This window comes from Theropithecus gelada, chromosome 6 (genome assembly GCF_003255815.1).
Source record: "Theropithecus gelada isolate Dixy chromosome 6, Tgel_1.0, whole genome shotgun sequence".
Classification (NCBI taxonomy): domain Eukaryota; kingdom Metazoa; phylum Chordata; class Mammalia; order Primates; family Cercopithecidae; genus Theropithecus; species Theropithecus gelada.
Window position 1 is genome coordinate 104,622,628 of NC_037673.1, and position 23,471 is coordinate 104,646,098.

Here is a 23,471-nt window from a genome sequence, read left to right on the forward strand (position 1 = left end):
TGTCTTGGCAATGTGGGCTTTTCTTTGGTTCCATATGAACTTATATATATATTTATATTTGCTGCTGTTGTTGTTGCTGTAGGATTCAAGCAGGTTTCATGGATTGCATTTGCTTCTTATGCCTCTTTATTCTTTTTTATTTTCAAACAGCTGCTTGTCTTTTCTTTCATGATCTGTATTTTCTTTTAAGAGAGAAAATTTGTATGTACTTAACATCTCTTCTGAGAATTGCCTGGTTTCTTAGAATACTGTTCATCCAAAATTTATTTGCAGTTTGCCTTTTTGTTTAAATTCTGAGATAGCTGGAGGCAACATTGTCATTTCCAAGCTTTTTTTTCCCCAAAACATAATTTCAACTTTAAATATACATGATATCAGCTGCGGTTTTTACATTTGGTTGCATTAAGTTAAAGATAAGAAAACTGGGAGATGTATGTTGGACTTGATCTGCTGGCACTAGTCAGCAATTGAAATTCAAGGAGTTCCTCCTCCACCCTCCATTGCCTATACTCACCTTCTAACCAGGAATTCTATCTAGGAATATGTATCTATTAATAGTAGTTTTGGACATTATAAAGCAGTAGCAGTCTAGTCTTTCAAAAATGCATACTTTCAAATCAGAAGTAGATTAAAATGCAAACGATGTGTAAGCAAGTACACAGAGACACTCAGAGCTAAGCACTATAAGAAAAGATTTAATTAAATACCTTTGCTCTGGTACTTGTGTAGAACTGTCACTCAGTGAGTGTTGTCTTTTACCTTCTTTTTCTTTTTTTTTTGATTTCAAGTATTTCCTTGGTTCTCCCTTATTATTATTTTTTATTATACTTTTAAGTTCTAGGGTACATGTGCACAACCTGCAGGTTTGTTACATATGTATACATTTGCCATGTTGATGTGCTGCACCCATAAACTTGTCATTTACATTAGGTTTGTCTCCTAATGCTATCCCTCCCCGTGTCCCCCACCCCACGACAGGCCCTGATGTGTGATGTTCCCCTTCCTGTGTCCAAGTGTTCTCATTGTTCAATTCCCACCTATGAGTGAGAACATGCAGTGTTTGGTTTTTTGTCCTTGTGATAGTTGGCTGAAAATGATGGTTTCTAGCTTCATCCATGTCCCTACAAAGGACATGAACTCATCCATTTTGTTGTTGTTGTTGTTGTTGTTGAGACGGAGTCTCGCTCTGTCGCCCAGGCTGGAGTGCAGTGGCGCGATCTCCGCTCACTGCAAGCTCCGCCTCCCGGGTTCAGACCATTCTCCTGCCTCAGCCTCCCGAGTAGCTGGGACTACAGGCACCCGCCACCACACCTGGCTAATTTTTTGTATTTTTTATTAGAGACGGGGTTTCACCGTGTTAGCCAGGATAGTCTCGATCTCCTGACCTTGTGATCCACCCGCCTCGGCCTCCCAAAGTGCTGGGATTACAGGCGTGAGCCACTGCGCGTGGCAGAACTCATCCATTTTTATGGCTGCATAGTATTCCATGGCGTATATGTGTCACATTTTCTTAATTCATTCTATCATTGATGGGCATTTGGGTTGGTTCCCAGTCTTTGCTATTGTGAATAGTGCCGCAATAAACATATGTGTGCATGTGTCTTTATAGCAGCATGATTTATAATCCTTTGGGTATATACCCAGTAATGGGATGGCTGGGTCAAATGGTATTTCTAGTTCTAGATCCTAGAACTAGTCTTCCACAATGGTTGAACTAGTTTACAGTCCCACCAACAGTGTAAAAGTGTTCCTATTTCTCCACATCCTCTCCAGCACCTGTTGTTTCCTGACTTTTTACTGATCGCCATTCTAACTGGTGTGAGATGGTATCTCATTGTGGTTTTGATTTGCATTTCTCTGATGGCCAGTGATGATGAGCATGTTTTCATGTGTCTGTTGGCTGCATAAATGTCTTCTTTGACAAGTGTCTGTTTATATCATTCTCCCACTTTTTGATGGGGTTGTTTTTTTCTTGTAAATTTGTTTGAGTTATTTGTGGATTCTGGATATTAGCCCTTTGTCAGATGAGTAGATTGCAAAAATTTTTTCCCATTCTGTCGGTTGCCTGTTCACTCTACTGGTAGTTTCTTTTGCTGTGCAGAAGGTCTTTAGTTTAATTAGATCTAATTTGTCAATTTTGGCTTTTGTTGCCATTGCTGTTGGTGTTTTAGACATGAAGTCATTTCCCATGCCTGTGTCCTGAATGGTATTGCCTAGGTTTTCTTCTAGGATTTTTATGGTTTTAGGTCTAATATTTAAGTCTTTAATCTATCTTGAATTAATTTTTGTATAAAGTGTAAGGAAGAGATACAGTTTCAGCTTTCTACATATGGCTAGCCAGTTTTCCCAGCACCATTTATTAAATAGGGAATCCTTTCCCCATTTCTTGTTTTTGTCAGGTTTGTCAAAGATCAGATGGTGGTAGATGTGTGATGTTATTTCTGCGGGTTCTGTTCTGTTCCATTGGTCTATATCTATGTTTTGGTACCAGTATCATGCTGTTTTGGTTACTGTAGCCTTGTAGTGTAGTTTGAAGTCAGGTAGTGTGATGCCTCCAGCTTTGTTCTTTCGGCTTAGGATTGTCTTGGCAATGTGGGCTCTTCTTTGGTTCCATATGAACTTTAAAGTAGTTTTTTCCAGTTCTGTGAAGAAAGTCATTGGTAGCTTGATGGGGATGGCATTGAATCTATAAATTACCTTGGGCAGTATGACCATTTTCACGATGTTGATTCTTCCTATCCATGAGCATGGAATGTTCTTCCATTTGTTTGTGTCCTCTTTTATTTCATTGAGCAGTGGTTTGTAGTTCTCCTTGAAGAGGTCCTTCACATCCCTTGTAAGTTGGATTCCTAGGTATTTTATTCTCTTTGAAGCTATTGTGAATGGGAGTTTACTCATGATTTGGATCTCTGTTTGTCTGTTACTGGTGTATAAGAATGCTTGTGATTTTTGCACATTGATTTTGTCTCCTGAGACTTTGCTGAAGTTGCTTATCAGCTGAAGGAGATTTTGGGCTGAGATGATAGGGTTTTCTAAGTATACAATCATGTCATCTGCAAACAGGGACAATTTGACTTCCTCTTTTCCTAGTTGAATACCTTTTATTTCTTTCTCCTGCTTGATTGCCCTGCCCAGAACTTCCAACTCTATATGGAATAAGAGTGGTGAGAGAACGCATCCCTGTCTTGTGCCAGTTTTCAAAGGGAGTGCTTGCAGTTTTTGCCCATTCACTATGATATTGGCTGTGGGTTTGTCATAAATAGCTCTTAGTATTTTGAGATACGTGCCGTCAATAGCGAATTTATCGAGAGTTTTTAGCATGAAGGGCTGTTGAATTTTGTCAAAGGCCTTTTTTGCATCTATTGAGATAATCATGTGGTTTTTATCTTTGGTTCTGTTTATATGCTGGATTACGTTTATTGATTTGCATATGTTGAACCAGCCTTGCATCCCAGGGATGAAGCCCACTTGATCATGGTGGATAAGCTTTTTGATGTGCTGCTGGATTCCGTTTGCCATTATTTTGTTGAGGATTTTTGCATCGATGTTCATCAGGGATATTGGTCTAAAATTCTCTTTTTTTTATTGTGTCTCTGCCAGGCTTTGGTATCAGGATGATGTTGGCCTCATAAAATGAGTTAGGGAGGATTCCCTCTTTTTCTATTGATTGGAATAATTTCAGAAGGAATGGTACCAGCTCCTCCTTGTACCTCTGGTAGAATTCAGCTGTGAATCCGTCTGCTCCTGTACTTTTTTTGGTAGGTAGGCTATGAATTGTTGCCTCAATTTCAGAGCCTGCTATTGGTCTATTCAGGGATTCAACCTCTTCCTGATTTAGTCTTGGGTGGGTGTATGTGTCCAGGAATTTATCCATTTCTTCTAGATTTTCTAGTTTATTTGCGTAGAGGTGTTTATAGTATTCTGTGATGGTAGTTTGTAATTCTGTGGGATTGGTGGTGATATCCCCTTTATCATTTTTTTATTGTGTCTATTGAATTCTTCTCTGTTTTGTTTTTTATTAGTCTTGCTAGCGGTCTATCAATTTTGTTGATCTTTTCAAAAAACCAGCTCCTAGTTTCATTGATTTTTTGAAGGGATTTTCGTGTCTCTATCTCCTTCATTTCTGCTCTGATCTTAGTTAGTTATTGCCATCTGCTAGCTTTTGAATGTCTTTGCTCTTGCTTCTCTAGTTCTTTTAATTGTGATGTTAGGGTGTCAATTTTAGATCTTTCCAGCTTTCTCTTGTGGGCATTTAGTGCTATAGATTTCCCTCTACACACTGCTTTAAATGTGTCCCAGAGATTCTGGTATGTTGTATCTTTGACCCTCAGCTGCAGGTCTGTTGGTTTGCTGGAGGTCCACTCCAGACCCTGTTTGCCTGGGTATCAGCAGCAGAGGCTGCAGAAGAGCGAATATTGCTGAACAGCAAATGTTGCTGCCTGATGGTTCCTCTGGAAGCTTCGTCTCAGGGGGGGTACCCGGCCCTGTGAGGTGTTGGTCTGCCCCTACTGGGAGGTGCCTCCCAGTTAGGCTACTTGGGGTCAGTGGAGGCAGTCTGTTCGTTCTCAGATCTCAAACTCCGTGCTGGAAGAACCACTACTCTCTTCAAAGCTGTCAGATAGGGACATTTAAGTCTGTAGAGATTTCTGCTGCCTTTTGTTGGACTATACCCTACCCCTAGAGGTGGAGTCTACAGAGGCAGGCAGGCCTCCTTGAGCTGCGGTGGGCTCCACCCATTTCGAGCTTCCAGGCCGCTTTGTGTACCTACTCAAGCCTCAGCCATGGCGGGTGCCCCTCCCCCAGCCTCTCTGCCACCTAGCAGTGGGATCTCAGACTGCTGTGCTAGCAATGAGCAAGGCTCCATGGGCGTGGGACCCTTCAAGCCAGGCACAGGATATAATATCCTGGTGTGTTTGCTGAGATCATTGGACAAGTGTAGTAGTAGGGTGGGAGTGACCCAATTTTCCAGGGGCAATCTGTCACAGTTTCCCTTGGCTAGGAAAGGGAATACCCTGACCCCTTGCGCTTTGTGGGTGAGGCAATGCCTTGCCCTGCTTTGGCTCATGCTCGGTGGGCTGCACCCTCTGTCCTGCACCCACCGGCCAACAAGCCACAGTGAGATGAACCTGGTTTCTCATTTGGAAATGCAGAAATCACCCGTCTTCTGCGTCGCTCACGGTAGGAGCTGTAGACTGGAGCTGTTCCTGTTCGGCCATCTTGGAACCCCGCGGCTTGTTTTACCTTCTTTCCTTGCTTTTGCGTTTTATAGATTTGGTAGGTTTTCTTTGAGAAGTGTATATGAAATTTGGAACAAGTGTAGCTTTTTTAGGAGGAGGTAGGGGTAACTTTTAAGTAGGATATTTACTTTTATTTATTAAGTTTTTCCTTAACTGTTATAAACTCACGATTAAATGTGCAGGATGTGCAGGTTTATTATATAGATAAACATGTACCCTAGTGGTTTGCTGCACAGATCATCCCATCACCTACGTATTAAGCCCAGCATTCATTAGCTATTCTTCCTGATGCTCTCCCTTTCCCGGCACCCCTGCTGTCCCATAGGCCCCAGTGGGTATTATTCCCCGCCCTTTGTACATGCGTTCTCATTGTTCAGCTCCCACTTATAAGTAAGAATATACGGTATTTGGTTTTCTGTTCCAACGTTACTTTGCTGAGAATTATGGCTTCCAACTCCATCCATGTCCTTTCAAAGGACATAATCTCATTCCTTTTTATGACTGCATAGTATTCCGTGGTGTGTATGTACACATTTTCTTTATCCATTCCATCATTCATGGCCATTTAGGTTAATTCCATGTCTTTGCTATTGTGATAGTGAGGCAGTGAACATACGCATGCATGTATCTTTATAATAGAATGATTTATATTTCATTGGGTATATACCCAGTAATGGGATTGCTGGGTCAAATGGTATTTCTTTCTCTAGGTCTTTGAGGACGCCACACTGTCTTCCACAATGGTTGAACTGATTTACACTACCACCAACAATGTAAAAGCATTCATTTTTCTCCACAACCTCACCAGCATCTGTTGGTTTTTGACTTTTAATAATAGCCATTCTGAGTGGTGTGAGATAGTATCTCATTGTGGTTTTTGTTTGTTTGTTTGTTTGTTTTGCTTTAAGTTCTGGGACACATGTGCAGAACTTTCAGGTTTATTACATAGGTATGTGTGTGGCAGTGGTTTGCTGCACCTATTGACCCATCCTCTAAGTTCCCTCCCCTCACCTCCTCACCCCGCAACAGGCCCTGGTGTGTTGTTCCCCTCCCTGTGTCCATGTGTTCTGATTGTTCACCTCCCACTTATGAGTGAGAACATGTGATGTTTGGTTTTCTGTTCCCGTGTTAGTTTGCCAAAGATGATGGCTTACAACTTCATCCATGTCCCTGCAAAAGATATGATCTCATTCCTTTTTATGGCTGCATAGTATTTCACGGTGTTTATCTACCACATTTTCTTTATCCAGTCTATCATTGATGGGCCCTTGAGTTGGTTCTGTGACTCTGCTATTTTAAATAGTGCTGCAATAAACATATGTGTGTGTGTGTCTTTATAGTAGAATGATTTATGTTCTTTGGGTGTAGACCCGATAATGGGATTGCTGGGTCAAATCGTATTTCTGGTTCTAGATCCTTGAGGAATCGCCATACTGTCTTCCACAATGGTTGAAGTAATTTACATTCTCATCAACAGTGTGAAAGCATTCCTATTTCTCCACAACCTCGCCAGCATCTATTTTTTCATGACTTTTTGATAATCACCATTCTGACTGGCATGAGAGGGTATCTCATTGTGGTTTTGATTTGCATTTCTTTAACAATCAGTGGAGCTTTTTTTCATGTTTGTTGGCTACATAAATGTCTTTTTTTGAGATGTGTCGGTTCATATCCTTTGCCCACTTTTAAATGGGGTTGTTTTTTTCTTGTAAATTTGTTTTAGTTCCTTGTTAATTTGGATATTAGACCTTTGTCAGATGGGTAGATTGCAAAAATTTTCTCCCATTCTGTAGGTTGCCTATTCACTCTGATGATCGTTTCTTTTGCTGTGCAGAAGCTCTTTAGTTTAACTAGATCCCATGTATCAATTTTGGCTTTTGTTGCAATTGCTTTTGACGTTTTCTTCATGAAGTCTTTGCTCATGCGTATGTCCTGAATGATTTTGTTTAGGTTTTCTTCTAAAATTTTTAAGGGTTTTGGTTTTAACTTTAAGTCTTTAATCCATCTGTGTTAATTTTTGTGTAAGGTGTAAGGAAGTGGTCCAGTTTCAGTTTTCTGTATATGGCTAGCCAGTTTTCCCAGCACTGTTTATTGAATAGTAGATCCTTTCCCCGTTGCTTGTTTTTGTCAGGTTTGTCAAGGATCAGTTGGTTGTAGATGTGTAGTGTTATTTCTGAGGTCCCTGTCCTGTTCCATTTGCCTGTATGTCTGTTTTGGTACCAGTACTATGAATGAATTTTGAATGAATTAATTGTATCCTCATTACTTGTGAACTTGTCTAGTTATTTTTACTACACTGCAAATTGTTTGAAGGCAGTAATCTAGATTTCTTTTATCTTTGTATACTTTACAATTATCTTTCACATGATTCCCTAATAAATGCTTGTTGATTTATATCAATACCTTAAAGAAAACATTTCTGTTAATAATTCTGCTCTCCTTAAATAATTTTAAATATAAGTACTTCAAATGTAGTTTAAAAATAAAAATATAATAGTTGATTTAAAAGCAAACATGTTGTTCATTTGTTTATAAACTTTCAAAGTTTTTATTAATTGTTTTCTCTCAGTGGGAGATCATCATCCGTTAATGTTGTTCCAATAGGCTGGCCAGTCAGGTGCTGTTTCACTTGCATGTAACTTTTATCTTAAACTGAGTTAGAACCAACCCTTTCAAATAAAGAAAGCATAGGAGAAGTTTTAAATATTATGTCCATAGGTAGTGAAGGTCAGCGTATATTAATTGGTAATGAATGATCTTGTTTTGGTAGCTAAGCTTTGGTGACTGTTCCTTTCTGCGTTTAAGTGCTTCTGAAAAAAGACCTCACTTTGTATTCATGTGAAGTCAGTTTTTTGGTTTGTACTTGCATGCTTAGTGGCTTTTTGTGACTTTGTTTCTGTTTTGCTGTGGCAGCTTAATATTTTATTCAAACACAGTCACTTTATTTGTGACTTACAACTGTCAGTATTGAAGCATGTAAAAGGTAGGAAATACCTTAATTCATCTTGTACTTTAACTGATTAATTATTTTATAGTCTTTATTACTATACACACATATTCTGATAATATAACTTGAACCATAAACTAATTTTGATAGATTTTTATTAGCCAAGGATTATAAATTCAAGCTGTATTGAATTTCCTTGTAGTTCATAAGACTATATGTTGGGGGAAGAATGAAGGATTTCCTATTTCTATTACATAGTATTTATTCATGTATTTCTGATTTTTATAAATTAGCATACTTCCAGTAGTATAGTTGAATCTCCATATCAATGTTAAAATAAAGGAAATAAATGAATATTTTCAACCATAAAACATAATCCTGTTAAAAAATAAATTGCCCTCACAATTTAGGCAATTTATTACAAATTACAAAAAAGCAAATATTTAAAACTAATTAAATTTCATGTTATGTAAAAACAGTATTTCCATCTTTATACTTGGACAATGTAAAAGTTGCCAGTTGTGGAGGCAAAAGTTGAAAAACAGGAGACATTTTATACAGATACTTGCATATACCCTTATATTCATAAGAAATACTGTGGGAATGCTATTATCCTTCCAAGGAAACTAGTTATCTGTTTTACATTTTACTATTTAATAACTTCCATTTCTATTTAAAGACTATGTATTTATAGATTTATGTAAATTAAACTTCTGATTTTAGAAAATAGCAATTTTAATGGTTTTTAAAAAAAGTTTTAAATCACTATTTATGTGAATGGAAAACTCAACATGTAAGCACTCACTTAATCCTAAATACCAAATTAAATAACATTAAATAAGATAGATTTAAATAAATCTAAATAGTCGATATTTTGGTAGGATTTTTACTAGTTTTACTTTCTAAAAATATACTTTTTAAAAGTAGATACTGTTGCTAATAACATGCATGCACTTTTGTATAATATTCTGTTTCTGCCTGATTTATACTTACTATCCAGGAAATTATAGAACTATTGTTTAAAAATCTCATTTTATTGACCTCTTCATGCTGGGTATATTGGCCTATGCCTGTAATCCCAGCACTTTGGGAGGCTAAGGTGGGAGGATTGCTTGAGGCCAGGAGTTGGAGACCAGCCTGGGATTGTTGTTGTTGTTGTTGTTGTTGTTTTAACTGGTGAATTTGGAAAGATCTTTATAGTTCTAAATTGTAGTTCTTTGTCAGATATATGGCTTGCAGATGTGGCTTGCAGATATGGCTTGCAGGTATTTGCTCCCAATCTGTAGCTGGTCTTATTCTTATTTTTATTTTTATATAATAGAATTTTTTTAGGACAGTTTTAAGTTCACAGCAAAATTTGGAGGAAGGTATAGGTTTCTCACATACTTCCAGCCCTTACACATCCTCTATTAGCAATATTTCTCACCAGAGTGGTATATTCGTTTACAATTGATGAACCTACACTGATATGCCATTATCCCCCAAAGACTATAGTTTACATTAGGATTCACTCGGCGTTGTACATTTTATGGGTTTGAAAAAATATACAGTGACATGTATCCACCATTATAGCATCATAGAGGGTAATTTCTCTGTCCTAAAAATCCTCTGTGCTCCAACTATTCATTTCTCTCTTCCCTCTAAACCCTGGCAATCACTGATGTTTTTACTGTTGTATTAGTCCATTTTCACACTGCTGATAAAGACATACCCGAGACTGGGAATTTTACAAAAGAAAGAGGTTTATTGGACTTATAGTTCTACATGACTGGGGAGGCCTCACAATCATGGTGGAAGGCAAAGAGGAGCAAGTCACATCTTACGTGGGTGGCAGCAGGCAAAGAGAGAACTTGTGTAGAGAAACTCCCGTTTTTAAAACCATCAGATCTCGTGAGACCCATTCACTATCACGAGAATAGCAAGGGAAAGACCCACCCCATGATTCAGTCATCTCCCACAGTGTCCCTCCCACAACACGTGGGAATTCTGGGAGCTACAAGATGAGATTTGGGTGGGGAAACAGAGCCAAATCATATCAACTGTCTTCAGAGTAAGGCTTTTTTCAGAATGTCATATAGTTATAATCATGCTATATATAGCCTTTTCTGATAGACTTCCTTCATTTAGCAAGGTGCATTTAAATTTCTACATGTCTTTTCATGGTTTGATAGTCCAGTTCTTTTTAGTGCTGAATAATATTCCATTTTTTGTATTTACCACAGTTCATCTATTCACCTATTGAAAGACATCTTGATTGCTTCCAAGTTTTGGCAATTATAAATAAATCCGCTGTAAACATTGATGTTCAACGTTCAGATTTTTGTGTGGATATAAAATTTCAACCCTTTCCATACCAAGGACTTATGGGGCATTTAATTTAATCATAGTTAATATGATTGCATTTTGTATGGTAAGAGTACGTTTAGTTTTGTAAGAAACTGCCAAACTGTCTTCCAAAGTGTCCAACTGTCTTCCAAAATGGCTATACCATTTTGCATTCTTACCAGCAATAAATGAGAGTTCCTGTTGCTTGATGTCCTCACCAGCATTTACAGTGTCCCGGATTTTGGCTGTTCTGATAAATGTGAGGTGGTATCTCAATGTTGTTTTAATGTGCATTTCCTGGAAGTCATGTGATGTGGAGCATCTTTTCATATGCTTATCTTCTGTCCGTGTATTTTTTTTTTTTTTTCCCAGACAGAGTCTCGCTCTATCTTCGCCCAGGCTGGAGTGCAGTGGCGGGATCTCGGCTCACTGTAAACTCCGTCTTCCAGGTTCATGCCATTCTCCTGCCTCAGCCTCCCAAGTAGCTGAGATTACAGGCACACACCACCATGCCCGGCTAATTTTTCTATTTTTTTTCTAGTAGAGATGGGGTTTCACTATGTTGGTCAGGCTGGTCTTGAACTCCTGACCTCGTGATCCGCCCGCCTCAGCCTCCCAAAGTGCTGGGATTATAGACGTGAGCCACTGCGCCCGGCCAAGTCCGTGTATATTCTTTGGTGAGTTGTCTGTTAAGGTCTGTGGCCCATTTTTAAATTGGGTCGTTTTCTTATTATTCTTTGTATATTTTGGATAACAGTCCTTTATTGGAGATATCTGTTATAAATATATTTTACCAGTTTGTGGGCTGTCTTTTCATTGTCTTGACAGTGTGTTTCAAAGAGCAGAAAATGTAATTTTAATGAAGTTCAGCTTATTCTTTCCTTCATTGATTATGCCTTTGGTGTTAAATCTCTAAAGTCATACTCAAACTCAAGGGAATCTAAATTTTCTCCATGTTGTCCTCTAGGAGTTTTACTTTTGCATTTTACATTTGAGTTAATTTTTGTGAAGTGTGTAAGATCTGTGTCTAGGCTCTTTTTTTTTTTTTTTTTTTTGCAAGTGGATGTCCAATTGTTCTAGCACCGTTATGTTGAAAAGACTATCTTTTCTTGGTTGTATTGCTTTCTTTATCAAAGAACAGTTGACTGCATTTTTTGTTGGTCTATTTCTATACTCTGTTCTCTTCTATTGATCTATTTGTCTGTTCTTTTGCTCATACCACACTTGCCTTGATTACTGTAACTTTATTGTAAGTCTTGAAATTGGGCAGTGTCAGTCCTCCAACTTGATTCTTCTCCTTTAATGCTGTGTTGGCTATTCTGGGTCTTTTGCCAGAATCTATTTATTGATATCTACAAAATAACTTGATAAGATTTTGATTGGGATTAAATTGAATCTGTAAATGAAATTGGGAAGAATTGACATTTTCACAATATTGACTCTTCTTGTCCATGCACATGGAGTATCTCTTCATTTATTTAGTTCTTTGATTTCTTTAATCAGAAATGTGTTTTTCTTGTGTTCATCTTGAACACATTTTGTTAGATTTATATGTAAATGTAAGTATGTCATTTTGGAGGCTACAAATATAAATGGTATTGTGTTTTTACTTTCAAATTGTACTTATTCATTGCTGGTATATAGGAAAGCAATTGACTTTTGTGTATTAGCCTTGAAGCCTGCCATTGCTGTAATTGCTTATTAGTTCAAGGAGTTCTTTGGGTCAATTCTTTCAAGTTTTCTACACAGACAATCTTGTCATCTGTGAACAAACACAGTTTTATTTTATTTTTCCCGATCAGTACACTTTTAATGTCTCCTTCCTATCTTATTGCATTAGTAGGACTTCCAGTAAGATGTTGAGAAGGAGAGGTGACAGGGGACAGCCTTGCCTTTTTCCGGATTTTAGTAGGATCAAAATAATAAAATACTAATTACCACCTCCATCCTTTGTACCATTGCTGTTATTTATTTCACTTATAGATAAACATACATAAGCATATATCTATATACACACACAAGCATACATAATCGAATATATTGTTGCTGCTATTTTGAACAAATGCTTATGTGTTAGATCAATTGAGAGTAAGAAAAACAAGTGTTCTTTAAATCCTACCTTCACTTACTCATCTCCAGTGCTTTTCTTTATATAGATATCAGTTTCTGACCTCTATCATTTTTCTTCCCCCGAAGAACTTTTCTTTTGGACATTTCTTGCAAGTTGGGTCTACTGGCAACAAATTCCCTCAATTTTTATATTTGAGAAACTATTTCTCTTTCACTTTTGAAGGATAATTCTGCAAGATACATAATTCTAGGTTGGTGTGTTTTGTTTTTAAATTTTTTACTTTCTATCTTAAGATTTTAAATAATTCACTTCACTCCCTTCTTATATAGTTTTGGAGGTAATGTCAATGTAATTATTGTCTTTGCTTTTTGATAGGTAATGTCTTTTTTCCACTGGCTTCTTTCAGGATTTTTTCTTTATCTTTTATTTTCTGTAGTTTGAATTGTGATATGCCTAGATGTAGTTTTTTTTGTTGTTGTTGTTTGTTTGTTTTTTAATCATTATCCTGCTTGGAGTTTTCTGAGCTTTTTAGATTGATTGTTTAGTACTTGACATTGATTTGGTGAAATTGTCATTTATTGTTGTTTCAAATATTTTTTCCGTTCCTTTCTCTCATTCTTCTTTTGGCATTCCCATTACATGTATGTTACACCTTTTATAGTTATCCCACGGTTTTTGTGTATTCTGCTCTGTATTTTTTCAGTCTTTTTTCTGTTTGCTTTGTATTTTTTTTTTAGATATCTATTGGAATATCCTCTAGATTTCCTCAGCTGTGTCCAGTCTACTAGACTGAGCCTAGCAACTTAATTGAACCCAACGTAGGCATTCTTCATTTCTGTTACAGTGTTTTTGATCTCTAGTGTTTCTTTTTGGTTCTGTCTTATAATTTCCATTTCTCTGCTTACATTACCTATCTGTTCTTTTATGCAGTCTATTTTATCCATTAGAACCCTTAGCATATTAATTATAGTTGTTTTTAGTAATCGATCTGATAATTCTCACATCATTTGCCATGTCTGAGTCTGGTTCTTATACTAGCTCTCTTTCTTCAGACTGTTTTTTTGTTTGTTTGAGATGGAGTCTCACTCTGTCACCCAGGCTGGAGTGCAGTGGTGTGATCTTGGCATACAGCAACCTCTGCTTCCTGGGTTCAAGCGATTGTCCTGCCTCAGCCTCCCAAGTAGCTGGGATTACAGGTGCCTGCTACCACGCCTGGCCAATTTTTGTATTTTTAGTAGAGATGGCGTTTCACCATGTTGGCCAGGCTGGTCTTGAACTCCTGACGACCTCAGGTGATCCACCTGCCTTGGCCTCCCAAAGTGCTGGGATTATAGGCATGAGCCACCATGCCCAGCCTAGACTGTGTTTTTTTGCCTTTTAGTATGCCATATAAATTTTTCTGGATAGCTGAAGCTGATGTCTTGGGTAAAAGGAGCTGCTTTGTAAATAGGCCTTTAGTAATGTGGCAGTAAGGTATTGGGCGATAGGAAGCATTCTACAGTCCAATGATTAGATCTCAGTCCTTTAATGAGTCTCTGTGTCTCTGGGTGTGACTTTCACAGATGTTTGTTAAAACTATCCCCTTCCTCCCAAGGTAAGACAGCATGGCTAGTGTGGGCTGCAATTGGTATTTCCTATTTCCCTTCCTATAAGTTAGTTAGGCTCTGATAAAACCCCAGCAGGCTCTGACTAAATAGTTTCTCCTGAGGGAAAGACCTTATTAAGAACAGAATGTTCTAGCTTATTTAAAAATGATTTTGCTTCCCCCACCGTCAGAAGTAGTAGGGTTTTTTTAATTTTTTTTTGTTTATTTTATTTTATTTTTTTTACCTCCACCCTGTAATACATACTGTGAGAACCATATTGATTTACTGGAGGTGAAATTAGTAAGAGTATGAAGGCTCTTCTATGACTGAGTCCCCCTGACATTTTTAAGTTTCCCACTTGTTGGCACTGAGCCTTCAGCAGTTTGTCAATTACAGTTCAGTTTTTCCTACCCTGCACTGGTTCCTGCTGAGTTTTCTGCTTCAGTATGATGGGATTCTTTGCAGTCACCTGTTTCTCCAATTTGTGGGGCAGGGGTTTGCCATGTGACTTCATTTCTCTTACTGATCTGAGAAGAGTTGTAGATTTTTCAGTTTGTTTAGCTTTTCTTGTTGGGAGGATGGCCTAGTGACTTCCAAGTGTTTTTTTTCTTTTTTGTTTTTTTTTTTTTAGAGATGAGCTCTTGCTATGTTGCCCAAGCTGGACTTGAACTCCTGGCCTTAAGTGATCCTCCCCCCTCAACCTCCTGCATAGACCAATTTTCTTACATGCCCACTAGAAGCCAGAAGTTGCAACTTGTTTTCATCTTGTTCACATGAGCAAAATATTTTACTTTTGATGAGGTCTATTTTATTCATTTTTTTCGTTTTTGGATTGTGGTTTTGGTGTCAAATCTAAGAACTCTGCCTAGCTTTAGATCTTAAAAATTTCCTCCTGTATTTTTTTCTCTAAATGTTAGCAGCTTGATCCGTTGTCTGTCTTCGACTAATAAATAGCACACTGTCTTGATTTCTGTAGCTATACAGCAGGCTGGACCATATTTCTTTGAATTATCTTTCAGTCTGGCTCTCTTTCTCTTCTCCTTGCACTCTGATGATACAAATGTTGGATCTTTTGTTGTTGTCCCACAGGTCTGTGAGGCTTTCTTAATTTTTTCTGTCTATTTTTTTCTGGGTTGTTTGGATTGGGTGAATTCTGTTGTTCTGTCCATAAGCTCGTTGATTGTATCCTGTGTCATCTTCACTCTGCTACTGAGCCTATCTAGCTTGTCTTTTGTTATTGCATTTCTTAGTTACATAATTTTCATCTGGTTGCTTTTATAACTGTATTTCCTTGCTTAGATCTTCTATTTTTACATTTGTTTTAAGAGAATTTATAAATGATTGTCGAAGCGTTTTTATGATGGTTGTTTTACAATTCTTGTCAGATAATTTCAACAGCTGATTCATCTAGGTGTTTGCATTGGTTGATTGTCTTTTCTCATTCAAGTTATAGTTTTTCTTGGTTTTTGGTGTGACAGGTGATTTCCATTTGAAACTTAAATATTTTGTCTAATATGTTAGGAGATTCTGAGGACTAGTTCAACCTTTTATTTTCACAAACAATCATCCTGTTTAGGTTTATCATGCAGGTCTTAGCTTATATTTTTGTGGGTTGTGGTTCCAATGATAGTTTAATTTTGAGTCTGCACTGTTGTTTTGGTTGGCTTCTTGTATCTGGTGGCACTAGGGCTCTCACTGATCTCTGGTGGTGCTGCCTGAGGGAGTAGGAGATTCATTCTTATGCTGAGTTAGTGTATATCTATTGCTGGGGAAGGGATGGGCTGGGATTTCCTTACCATGTTCCCTGCTACCCTGATGTCTCTGGACAGGGGAGGAGAGTCTTGGACCTGTGAAGAACAAGAGGCTTCCTGAGATTGGATATCTAGCAAAACTGGGTTTTGCTTGCCAGTTCCGACTGCCTGTTCTGATGTCTCTGGATAGAGAAGGAGATCCTCAGACCTGTGAAGACCAAGGTTCTTGACCGGGCTGCTTATGGAGACAGAAGTTCCTGAGCAGGCCCCCTCTCTTCTGGTTCTTCGTGCCTGCCTTTGTTTCTCTTGATGGAAAAGAGGAATCTCGAATTGCCATCACTGTGACTGAGCAGATGACCCTTTGTGGCACCCTCAGGGCCCCAACTGCTGGGTAACCCAGATCACTGCTACTCCACAGTTCCTGGACATGATCCTGTCCACCTCTCAAGACAAGAGCATCATTATGTAGAAACTGAGCAGGGAAGATACCAACTATGGCATCCCACAACATGCTATGTGTGGTCACTCCCACTTTCTTAGTGACTTGGTCATCTCCTCAGATGGTCACATTGTCCTGTCAGGCTCCTTGGATGGAACCCCGTGCCTCTGGGATTTCACAATGGGCATTACCATGAGACAGTTTGTCGGCCATACAAGGACATGCCGAATGTGGCCTCCCCTGACAACCAGCAGATTGCCTGTGGCTCATGAGATAAAACCATCAAGTTATAGAATACCCTGGGTGCCAAGACCAACTCGGTCGTGGAGACCCTAACCCAGTGGCACTAGAGGAATTAAAGACACACACACAGAAATATAGCATGTGGAGTGGGAAATCAGGGGTCTCACAGCCTTCAGAGCTGAGAGCCCCGAACAGAGATTTACCCACATATTTATTGACAGCAAGCCAGTGATAAGCATTGTTTCTATAGATTATAGATTTACTAAAAGTATTCCTTATGGGAAACAAAGGAATGGGCTAAAACAAAGGGATGGGCTCTGGCTAGTCATCTGCAGCAGGAACAAGTCCCTAAGGCACAGATCGCTGGTGCTATTGTTTGTGGCTTAGGAACACCTGAAGCGGTTTTCCATCCTGGGTGGGCCAGGCATTCCTTGCACTCATTCCAGTAAACCGACAGCCTTCCAGGGCATTGTGGCCACCATGAACACATCACAGTGCTGCAGAGATTTTGTTTATGGCCAGTTTTGGGGCCAGTTTATGGCCAGATTTGGGGGCCTGTTCCCAACACCTGGGTATGTGCAGATACACTGTCTAGTATGAGAGTCACAGAGTGGGTGTCTTGTGTTCGCTTCTTGCCTAACAGCAGCAACCCTATCACTGTCTCCTGTAGCTGGGACAAGCTGGTCAAGGTATGGAATCTGGCTAACTGCAAGCTGAAGACCAACCACACTGGCCACACAGGTTATCTGAACACTGTGACTGTCTCTCCGGATGGATCCCTCTGTGCATCTGGAGGCAAGGATGGCCAGGCCATGCTATGGGATCTCAATGAAGGCAAACATCTTTATATGCTAGATAGTAGGGGCATTATCAACACCCTATGCTTCAGTACCAACTGCTACTGGCTCTGTGTTGTCGTGGGCCCCGGCATCAAGATCTGGGACTTATCATCGTAGATGAACTGAAGCAAGAAGTTATCAGTACTGGCAGCAAGGCAGAACTGCCCCAGTGTACCTCCCTGGCCTGGTCTGTTGATGGTCATTTGTTTCCTGGCTACACAGACAACCTGGTGTGAGTGTGGCAGGTGACATGGGCACCTGCTAGAAGTTTATGACGGAGCTTTAGAAATTAAAAAACGAGCAAACTGGAAAAAAAAAAAGGAGGGGAGTCTCAGGCCTCATGGTGAAGGAGAGTGTTTCCCCTGGCTATTTGTTTTTGTTGAGGTTCCTGATTAATCTGTCTTGCTGGTGGTGTCTGGCTTCCTTGATATTTGTCAGAGGGACACCTGTTCTGTTCTGGGAGGAATTGGCCTACATGGGCTGCCTTCTGCTACTAGGCTGTGCCTGGGAAAAACCAGGTCTGGGTGGCTTTCTTCACTTGGGTGAGGTAGGCGTAAGACATCCTGCCTCTGTGCTGTTCTTCTAGTTGTAGGGTTTCAAAGGAGTTTACCTTCTTCTTTCCACCTTCCAGAGTTCTTTAGTTGTCCCTTGTATTATTTGTTTATATTTGTGCTTATTGGGGATTAACTGGGAAAAATGGTCTGTGCTATCTTGTCTGGACCACAAGCTGGGTTTTCCTTCTAATTTCAGTTTCTGTGGCATGTGAGTGTGGAGGTAAATGAGTGGCGAGATACTGGCTGGGGTTGAGTTTGGCTTTGTTGGAGGACCTGAGATTTACTCACTTTTAAAGAGTTCCTTAAACATCCTATATGCCTGGACTTAAATTTCATTCACCAGTTCGTCACAGAGCTCTGGAAAATTGTAAGCCAGTGCTGTCCTCCCTATGTTTTCTAAAGCCCTATGCTGATACAGAGGGACTTTTCTCTTTAGATATTTTTAGATATTTTCTTGACTTTCCCTAGTTTGGTCTATTCATTCTCTGCCTGCTTCTTTTCATATTGGAGTATCCAGTGTGAAATCTCAGGATTTTGTTAACTTTTCTTTGCCAGAATATCTTTTGGACTGGTTGGGGTAGTACTGGACTCACTAAAACCATGCTGTGAAACTTATGGAATAAGGTTGTACTTCTTTATTTGTTGGTGATATGTTTAAATTTTTGGTTTTTGTTTTTTCTTTTGAGACGGAATCTCGCTCTGTCGCCCAGGCTGGAGTGCAGTGGTGATCTGGGCTCACTGCAAGCTCTGCCTTCCGGGTTCATGTAATTCTCCTGTCTCAGCCTCCCAAGCAGCTGAGACTATAGGCGCCCGCTACCATGCCCGGCTAATTTTTGTATGTTTAGTGGAGATGAGGTTTCACCGTGTTAGCCAGGATGGTCTCGATCTCCTGACCTTGTGATCCACCCACTCGGCCTCCCAAAGTGCTGGGATTACAGGCGTGAGCCACCACACCTGACCAAATTTTTGTTTTTTCTTAAACACGATTTTTTTTTCCATTATTAGTCAGTAGGAGCTTTTGAAGTACTGCTTGGTGATGAGATTTTTGCAGTTTTTACATCTTCCTCTGACTTTTGACATTGCTAATGATGGTGGTGGCAGCGTGTCTGGAGCAGCTGCTATGGAGACGCCAGCTGTGGCTGGGGAGGTGTGGCCAGGGCTCTGCACTCTGCAGAGCTGGCAGGGGCTGGGAACAGGCGGGAGCTTTGTGCTCCTGGGTGCAGCTGCAGCTGCCCAGTTGCGGCTTGGGTCCCAGGAAGCCCCCTGCCCCTGCAGGTTTGAAAGTGCCTGCTCTCGCTCCTGGCCTCTCCCTGCTCCTGGCGCCTGCTCCAGGGGGAAGCAAAGTTGTGGCCAAGCCCAGACACTTTTGCAACCTGGCCGGGTATGTGTGTGCTCAGAGTGGTGCTGACCTGCCAGCCCCTTGCCATCGTGGTCCCCTCTGGACTTTGGGTAACAATAAGGATGGGAGGAGGGGCTGCAGGGGCTGAAGGCAGCTTGGCACTGGCCTATAGACACCTCTTGGCACAGTCAGTTTGGGTGCCATGGATGGCATGTTAAAGGCAGACAGGTTCCTAGGCAGAAAGGGGTGGGTCCCTGGTGAAACCTTACCTCAGGCCAGGGATGGCCTGAAGCCTGCGGGCTGGGCTGCCAGTTCCAGGTGAAGTCCGTGGCCCAGAGTGAGAACTTCATTGATGACCGTTTGGCAAATTTGATGGTGCTTTTTCCAGGCGCACCGTGGCTGCCCATGGATGAATCAGTATGCAGTTCCCTGATTCTGAGCACATAAAATCCAGGCTCAGCTAGACACACATTCATCCGGATGACCTGCTTGCGGAAAGGAGCTACCTCCCTTCTGAATTCAACACACACTGGGATAACCTGCCTGCAGAAAGGACCTACCCACTTCGGATCTCCTGAGAGCTATTCTTTCGCTCAGTGAAGCTCCTCTCTGCCTTGCTCATCCTCCAGTTGTCTGCATACCTCATTCTTTCTGGACGTGGGACAAGTGCTTGGGACCCACCGAATGGTGGGCTAAAAGAGCTGTAACACAAACACAGTGGAAACATGCCCTCCGGTTGCCACGTTGCGTGCGACGAGAGAGAGAGAAGATCTGTGGCCCTTCTGGGAGCCCAGACCTCGGGACTCCCTGAGCCAGGGCTGTGACACCCTATAACACCCTCTTTGGGACTCTGTGGTTCCTGGTGTCTCTGAGCTTTCTGGTGCCATTGTGTTCCCCTTGTCTAGATGCTACTGAAGCTATGTGTGGTATGTCTGGTCCAACTGCAGCCTTGAACAGAGCCAGCACGTGTGCTGGTGCCTGGAGCTGCCTGTCCTGCCACAGCTGGTGTGCCTGGCTGTGCATAGTGGACAGATCCCACACTTGCTCACTCACACACCCCTTGCTGCTCCGCGCCTGTCTCACCCTTGGCAGGTGTGGGATCCAGGCCAGTAGTGTTAGCCAGTGCAGCCTGCCAGGCTGAGTGGATGGAATGACTTCAGCAGGCACAAGCAAAACCCAAGCAGAGGCACCACTGGTCACGGAGGTTTCTGGCTGGCAGAGCGACACCCTAAGGATCCTGTGACATTAATACCTTTTTTTCTTTTTTTTTTTTCCCTCCTGACACCTGTGACTCTTCCAGGCCCCTGTTATCTTTTTGCTTACTTAATTTCTATCCTTTGGTTGGTTTCTCCTCCTTTCAATCTTGGATTGACAGGTTCTCATGGATTTTATCCTTCACTCTCTGCTTTTCTGTCAACATTCAGTGTGTTGGTTTCATCTGTCACCTTTAAGTAATTGACTCTCAAGTTTGGATTTTTAACTTTAATATTTTACCTAAAGGTAAAATTTCCAGCTGAAATGATTATAGTTTACTTGAAGTAGCTCCATATTCTTGTTCTTTCATTTCTATTGATACTGTCATGATTATTTATTTCTAAAGCCTTAAAAATTTCATTGAATTGTCTCTTTTTTGTTCACTAAATCCATTCACTAGGTCAAGAATCTTCCATTTAAATTCTCATTGACATTGTCAATTCTAGATCTTCATTTCTCAAGCTATATTGCTATAATGGCTTCTTCTGTCTTATTAGCTGCCAAATCAAAATCTGTCTTTATGTCTCTTTGTCCTTCTTTTAATTGAACTATAACATGCACACAGAAAAGTATACAAACCATAAGTGTTCAGCTTGATGACTTTTCACAAACTGAACATACTTGTGCAACTAGCACCAACAAATTAATCTTTTTAAACTATTGTGTTCATGATCTTGGTTTTCAAAAATTGTAATCTTGTGTTAACAAAAATTAATTTAAGGAGTTTGGGCTTTATTAGTTTCTTGAGCAGAGGACTAGCAGAAGATAAATTGGCATGTCATCTCCCACTACTTGTCACATAGAGTTTAATTTTGGAGACATTTGCTATTTTAACTGTATTTCATACTCACTTTTTTTTTTTTTGGCCCTATGCTTCCCTATTTCCTGAAATACATTTCCCGTTTGACTTTTTATAGTCTAAATCATGGTCATTATTTCGGTTCTAATTCATATCTTGCCATTTCTAAGAAATTTTCTGGGTGATTCCAGCTTTAATTAACTTGCAGTAGTATTTGCAATACAACAACAAAAACCTAGGAGATATCTGAAATATCTACCAACAGGAATTTTCTTTTTCTTCTTCTTCTTCTTCTTTTTTTTTTTTTTTTTTTTTTAAAGACAGTGTCTCATTTTGTTGCCCTAGCTGGAGTGTAGTAGCACAATCTTGGCTCACTGCAACCTCCACTTCCCAGGTTCAAGTGAGTCTTATGTCTCAGACTCCCAAGTAGCTAGAACTACAGGTGTGTGCCACCATACCCAGCCAATTTTTGTATTTTTAGTAGAGATGGGGTTTTGCCATGTTGGACAGGCTGGTCTTGAGCTCCTGACCTCAAGTGATCCACTTGCCTCAGCCTCCCAAAGTGCTGGGATTACAGGTGTGAAGCACCACATCTGGCCCACCAGCAGGAATTTTTGATGAGAGAAAGGTAAACATTGTTATCACAATGCATTTAGTAGCAGAAGTGATATTTTTCCAAGTTGCAGAATAAAATGAACCACAATATCAGATACAGTTTTTTTAAAAAATGTAAAGTATTCATTGGGTGCAATGGCTTGTGCCTGTAGTTTCAGCTACTTGGAAGGCCAAGGTGGGAGGATTGCTTGAGGCCAAGAGTTTGAGGCGGCAATGTGCTATTATTGTGCCTGTGAATAGCCACTGCACTCCAGCCTGGACAACACAGGAGGATCCCATCTTAAAAAACTGTATGTGTACATATATGCATACACACATACACACTCTTACATACATATACATATGTGATTTTTTTTTCTCTATTTGGAAAACCCTAATTTTTACCATGTCTTTAAATAAGGTTATTGAAGTTAGAGAGCCAAAGCCCTTGCTTTTCTGTGTAGCTTAGAGGATATCAGCTGAATTAAGAAATTCGCCTCTGGTATGGATGAACTAGAATGAAAAATAAAAGGTGTTTTTTTTTTTTTTTTTTTTTTTTCATTTCTTCTCACTGACTCTGAAAGATTTTACTGCCTGAAATTCTAGGAAATGGTGGGGGGTGGGCAAAATAAATTCTACCATCATTTTCAGGATTTATAATAAACAGGGTATTTTGAGGAAGCTTATGCCAACTGATCTTTAGATGATTATAAGTTATGCTGTAGTAATTTTTTAAACAACTTTTTTGAGCATTATTTACAACCAAAGAATTCAGCCATTGAAACTGTACAATTTAATTGTTTTTAGTACATTTACAGTTATGCAGGCACTACTACAATCAATGATTTTCATCACCACAAAAAGAAATCCAGTACCCACTAATGGTCATTCCTAATTTCACCCCACATTTGCCAGCCCTGGTCAACCAGTAATCTACTTTATAGATTTGCCTATTTTGAGAATTTCATATTAATGAAATCATACTGTGTGATCTTTTGGGTCTGGTTTATTTGAAGTAGTAGCACATTTTCAAGGTTCATGCATGTTGTAGCTTGTATCAATACTTCCTTTTATTGCCAAGTAATATTCCATTGTATGAATGTTATCCTATTTTATTTATCTGTTCACCTGTTGATGTATATTTGGGTTCGTTCTACTTTGTAGCTAATGTGAATAATGTTCCTTCAAACATTCATATGCAAGTTTTTGCATAGACATATGTTTTCATTTCTGTCGGGTATATACCTGGGAGGTGAATTTCTGGGTCATATGCTAACTCTATGTTTTACCTTTTGAGGAACTGCCAAACTCTTTTCCACAGTGGTTGCACCATTTAAGGTTTCAGCTAGCAAGGGATGAAGATTCCGTTCTCTTCAGTGCTAAACTATTTGTCTGTCTTTTTTGATTAGAGACATTCTAGTGGTGTGAAATAGTTATCTCATTATAGTTCTGATTTGAATTTTCCTGATAGCTAATGATATTGAACATCTTTT

The 23,471-nt window shown here is 39.8% G+C and overlaps 1 protein-coding gene and 1 pseudogene across 4 annotated transcripts in view; both read left to right on the plus strand.

Moving 5' to 3' along the window:
• FER (FER tyrosine kinase) overlaps positions 1-23,471 on the plus strand; it is a 437,039-nt gene that overhangs the window by 24,625 nt on the left and 388,943 nt on the right. The gene's annotated exons all lie outside the window — the stretch shown is intronic.
• Positions 16,265-17,674, plus strand: LOC112625890 (annotated as a pseudogene). Its single transcript, XR_003119795.1, has 2 exons — positions 16,265-16,659; positions 17,170-17,674. The product of XR_003119795.1 is annotated as a receptor of activated protein C kinase 1-like (transcript).